Source organism: Gavia stellata, chromosome 7 (assembly GCF_030936135.1).
Source record: "Gavia stellata isolate bGavSte3 chromosome 7, bGavSte3.hap2, whole genome shotgun sequence".
Taxonomy (NCBI): Eukaryota; Metazoa; Chordata; class Aves; order Gaviiformes; family Gaviidae; genus Gavia; species Gavia stellata.
The window spans coordinates 49,977,540-49,983,703 of record NC_082600.1 but is presented as its reverse complement, the minus strand read 5'-3'; positions in this window follow the sequence as shown (position 1 = coordinate 49,983,703).

Below are 6,164 nucleotides of genomic sequence, written 5' to 3'. Positions count from 1 at the left end.
GTGTGTGTCGGAGTGTCTGTGTGTGAGCACGTTAGCGAGTTAACTAACTTTCTTATTTAGTGGCATGACAAAGCCTGACAGAAAGAGATTAAGTTACAGTTCCTAAGAACAAAGCCAAGGTAGTTATCCAGACCTCACACAAGACAGGTGTCCCGTGGACTTCCATGCTCCTTGGCAAGGAAGATCCCCAGCACTTTCCTAGGACAAAAGTTTTAGTGATCGGAAATCCACTCCTTGCAGAAATATCTGAAAAACCCAAAGGTGCTTCTTGCATCTGCATGTGCTGACCAGTCTACAAAGTGGAGTGAGCGACCAAAGACTTACGTTATACTCCTCTCTGTGTGAGCATCTCCAGGGTGAAACAACACTGCCTTGGTAGAGATTAGCTGTTGTTTGTAGGAAGAGAGAATTTGTAATACGGCTCACATTTTAGCAGACAAAGAAAAAGCTTTCATAATTCTTCCTATTTGACAAGTCCTCTGATTCATGCCAGCTGAGGATCTGGACATGAACTTCTTTTTTAACAAGTCTTTAAATTTGTCACTGACAGATTTATGTGAAGCTCTGTCTCTGTCTCTGCTTTTCTGATCCTGAATCTCAAGCCTAATCAACCTAAAAAAGCAAATCCTACTATGACATGGTAAAGATTCTGATTTACTCTAAATTTCAGACCTTAAAGGGATATCAGGTCTTTGTGGAAGGAGGGCTGCCGGTTTGTTTCTTGTTTGGAATAAACACGGTGCATGTCTCTCTACAGGGATTGTATTCTATCCATCATCCAGAGTGTAAAGTGAGAAAGTGTGTTTTAAACCATACAGGGTAATACCTACCATAAAGATGATCATTTATTTATGTAATGATGCACATGTGGGATATCTTTTTGAACTGACAAATTTCTGATAGGGCTTTATAGTGGTGTAACAATCTGGGAACTTGCATGCTTCATTACCCCAGAATTATGTACTGAGGCTGAAATGAAGAGTAATAGAATTAAGGATGAATCATATTATTATTATGGCAAAGGATATAATAACGATGTGCTTTGTGCAAAAAATTATCTACTTACATGCTTAGAAACTCAGAGACAAGTAAAATCATGATCTTGCATTTGCTTCTACCCGGGGCGTGCCAGGTAGCACAAAGAAAAAGGCTATGAAATGATTTGGGGATTAACGTAGTTTTCAAGGGCACTGAGCAAAGATTAAGCCAGTGAGAATGTGAGAAGATCAGAAACATAGCAGGTCCTAGACGTGCTGGCTAGGGACAAAAAGGAGTAGAAGTGTGGGGGGTTTTATATAATTCAGAGTACCTCACAGAAAGGCAGGCTGAACAAGGAGCTCCGATTGTGAGAGACAGAATTAATTTTGTCATGACAATGGGAAACAAAATGCAAGTTCTCCTATGAATTTATTTCTTGAGTGATGGCTCTTGAAACACTTCTTCCTGGGGTAAATGCTCACAGGTTTGTCACCAAAAGCAGCTGCACCCGTGATTTTGGACGACATCACTGGCACAGAACAAGTTTCTGGTGGCCACGTAAACCCCCACGGCTGAATTGGCGCATCAGAGCTCGACAATTAAGTGAGACTTAACTAAATCTGAACACACTTACTAGCATTCATCTAGATACTGTTAGGGATAAAAAGACCCAATCTTAATTGTTTAACTTTTTTCTCACCAAATCTGTATATTAACCATTTATTAGCGAAAATATGATACGTGTCAATGAGCAGAAAATATACAAAAAATGAGAAAAAGCCTCCTTGCCTCCCCCGTAATGACTATTGCCCTTGGTATCCACTTCGAAAGTTCCCTATAGCTTTGAGAGCAGCACGGAAGTACCCGTCAGATGCATTAGGAGTCTTGTCAATGCTGTGCTGTAATGAAGTGCTGTAAACTTCCAGGTGATTTCAATACAGCTCCAAAGCATCTTTCAACTGAAAATAGTGACCACAGATGATACTGCTTTAACCTGCAAACAGAAGCTCCCTCTCGTACCACAACTTCATCTTGCTTTTCCAATATGCTCTATAAGTTACATAGCCAACTAGTTGCTTCTCAAAGTATTAAAAAACCTTTAGTTTGTTAAATGTTTTCTGAGAAGTGACTGGATAGTGCTAGGTTTGCTGTCCACATTCAACCAGAAAAACTAGAAAAATCAAGATGAAAAAAAAAATAAAAAAACATCAGAGCTTCCCTCCGACTTCCAGTGGCCAAAGTCTGCGATAGCTGACCCTTCACACTTTCAGTATTTTCCTCTAAACCCTGCAAAGGGCACAAATAGAGCCAAGTTTGCCTAGACTTCAGATAACCGTAATAAAAAGCAACCAATTCCCTAAAAACTGCATTCAGTTCCATGGGGTGTTTGTAAATAAGCCAGCACATAACACTGAATCCAGCACTCGTTCTGTTCTAAACCATTTCTCAGTGCTTCCTGCGGGGGAAATCTGTCTTCCAGAAAGTATTGTGGATAGAGTCCGAAACTGTTTGCACAAAGAGCAACTACTGAGGAGGCTACAAGGAAACAGTCGAACTTCTATGCAGAAAATGTCAGAATTCGGATTAGTGTACAGAAACCCAAGGTCCCAATTTGCTCCTACGTACCCTAACAGATGTTAATTCTGCTTCAACTACAGATAATGGTGTTTCTCAGCTGTTCTCCAAAATGTGACTTACAAGGAAATTTTAAACAACTATAAAGCTAATTTACCACTGCAGTCTCCGAGTGCCAGAAACCTCTACGGAAGTGTGGAGGTCTCACAGCCCAACATTACAAACAGACTATATTTGTTCACCAGTACAATGTTATCTCACAAGCTGAAAAACAAAAGAGACATTTTAAGCTTTTTCTTTCACCATATGGCATATTCTATCTCAAAATGCATCCTGTTCAAGAAACTTGTAGTCATTCTTTTCTCTTACTTGTTTTTTTTTTTTTTTCCGGAGTCCCTGCTTCAGTTTTTATCCCAATACGTTTTTATTATAGCCAGACATTCAGATTGCTTTAATCACAACTATTGCTCCGACAAAATTGCTTTGGTCAAACTCTGCTCATGTTCCGTGAAAACAAACTCAACAAAAATTACTTGGGCTGGGCCCTGAGAAAGTAAAGAAACTTAGTTTTGAAGACATACTAATTTCCTGTAGTATGTTAAAGAGATGATAGAAATCAAGTGTAGCATCACAGAATCACTCGTGACACATTCTTTTAGCTGTACAGTGGTACCTGGTCCTTGGAGCAGTATTTATGATCAGACACGGCAGCTTTGATGAGTGCATGCCATCTGCTGGAACCAAAAAAGGGCTTCTTACAGGGGAAATCCTAAAAGGCAGCAATAATTTTCACCCAGTGTAAAGCATCTTCTTCATTGTCTCCTGTGCCTTCGTAATTAGGGTTTGGAGCCTTTATTTTATACCGTACCTTTAAAACAAATGAAAAACGGTAGTAGACACACTGTGACCACATTCTTGGGAAAGGAGGGAAAGGTTTCCTATTCACACAAACTAGGAATTTATTCTAGTAGCTGTATGAAATGGAATGGGCGTGCAGATAAATAGGTTGCTCAGCTGATGTTTATATTGTTCCCTCCTTATCAACATATCAGAGAGGTCTGCTAGGAAACTACACCCAGAAAACCAACAGTATTAAGATGGGAGCTCATAAACACAAAAAAGCTTTCACAAAGAAGTGTATATTTAGGGTTATGGGCCTGCAGATGGATAATTGGGTTGTTTTCTACCTTGTACATTATACATGGGATGCCCTCAGGGCACGCACCACCCCGTCAAAGGATCTGCCTCTGTCTGCCCCAGGTCTGCTTACACCCATTTTACAGATGCAAAAGGGTTGACAGAATTTTGGCGCTGGCAGGAACAAGATTATTTTTGGCATTCCATAAGTCCTAGTGAGACATTTTCGTGAACATATTATTTTTGCTGCTTATTTAGTATTGTCTACCTGACGGTAGTATAACACTTTGGGCAGCCTCGGCTGAACTTTGTCAGTTCAGCCTGGTGGTGCCTTCTTAGGGAGATGCTCCACTTCAAGACAGAGCAGCACAGTTACTATGTATGTGCTGAAGACAAATCTTTGTATCCAAAAGCTGTCAGGCTCAACAGCAGGATGCATTACTCTGAGCTGCAGCAGTTGTTCTTCTGCGTGATACAACTACTGTCACCACAGGAGAATGCAATAGCTTCTGTGAAAACTAGGCTGGATTTTCTAACCTTGGCCAAATTCAATCGTGGAAACCTGAATCTTTCAAAGTTAGTGGAAATCTAAAAAGGTTAATTTTCCAAATTATTCTGTGCTCCTCACCCTAATGGCTTTTAATATGAAGACTAAAGCAGGTCAAACTAGAGGGCTCATTTAACCCAGTTTGAAATCTCTGACAGCGACCAGCTCTAGACACCCGGGACATGACTGTAAGATGAGCACGTAAGCACAGTATTCCCCAAAGTATTGTCCTGGCATTCGCCAGCCTGTGAGTTGTGGATTTCCTGTGTTATCTGGACATAAACTGTAAGACTCCTTCAATACAAAGTTAGAAAAAGAAAGTACAAGCACACGTCACAAACAGTTTTTCCCATTCTTCCTTGTGAGACTCGTAATCCAGATTGCTTAAAGAGCGACCAAGCCCGAGATGGCATCGGGAACCTTTGTAGAACATGCTGTACAAGTAGAAAGTTTGCAGAGTTTTAGCTTGACTTATGCTCAGTGACATCTCAAATGATAAATTACAGAATGATCTTAACCCCAACCACATTTACCATGTCTATGTTTCCCAGGGTGAATTCCAAAGCATATTATGTAAACATCATCTCCAGCAAAATGGTGATGTATTGCAGGGTGCTTGAGTCCAAGGAATAAAAAGTCTAAGCCCAGTAATGAACTCCCATGAGTTAAATCTCAAGGCTTTTATTGAGTTTTTACTGACAGTTCTACTAAGTCACTCGAATGTTTACCTAAAGTTGGAGCTATGGAAAATCTCATTCACTTTTAGAGGAAATTATCGCCAAGAAATAAAACAAGCCCACGCCACTAAACATCTAAGCAATGGATGTCTTCAAGAGAGTTTGAAAAGGGCTGGTAAAACTGTGTGACGCGTGACACCCCTCAGCGTCGCCTGGCCTGTCCCTGGGCCAGGGTCAGAGTAAATACACAGAACCGGAGGCTCGCTGCACAGCACCCGTCACACCCAAACACAATCTGCTGGTCTTTTAATCTCATGGAGAGTCATCTCCTGGGACACAGCTGTGTGGAAACTCAGCAGCTCTTACACGCGTCCTTAAAGCTAAGTATATGTTTGTCTGGTTGACTGAACTGGTCCCTAACTGATGAACCGTGGGAGGATTTACTGAAAGCAATCACTGCCTCAATAATGATCAAGGGAAACACAGATTTTTGACTAACGGCTGTACGTACCCTAGCTAATCTTTTTAATGCTGACTAAATATTAGGCTTCTAAGTACTTAGGAACTTCGAATCCAATACTACTGTAAAAGACCCTCACATTTTTTTCATTATATGCAGATCATCTAGAAAATTCTGACTTTTAGGACTATGGGAGACTTTAACTTACGTTGCCTTTATTTATTGCATTTGTATTTTGTTGCTTGAAAAGTTTAATAGCAAAGGACACTTTAAACAATAATTCATTACCGTGCCATTGTCGTTTGTAGCCAGAAGTGAGCTGGAGTCCCAGCTGGCCATGCCGTTTCTGACTTCTGGCACTCTCACTCAAGCTCTGGCTGTCGATACAGCGTACCACCGGTGTCCTCGGTGCGAGCCAGTAGATGTTTTGATCGTTTACATTTGCAGCTTATTCCTCGTCAACAGACTTTATTCTGTCAAAAACGACAAAGTGGGGAAGCAGCCACGATGGACACACTAAAAATACAATGGACTAGGTAATGCTGTGGTGGAGCCCACATTCTAGGGCAAGACAATGCTCAGGTTAGGCTGACTTTGTAAACAGGCGTAGATCAACGAGATCATGTGCTGAAGTTACGACGCAGAGTTTTATAGCACCTTCCAGCACTTGCATGTTGCTTTCAGATTAGCGAAGAAATCGCTATTAAAAATCCACAGAGTACATGACTTAGCTCTGTGTCACTGCAAACACCACAGTATGTGCTAGTTTAATTGCTTGTCTTCGGCTGCG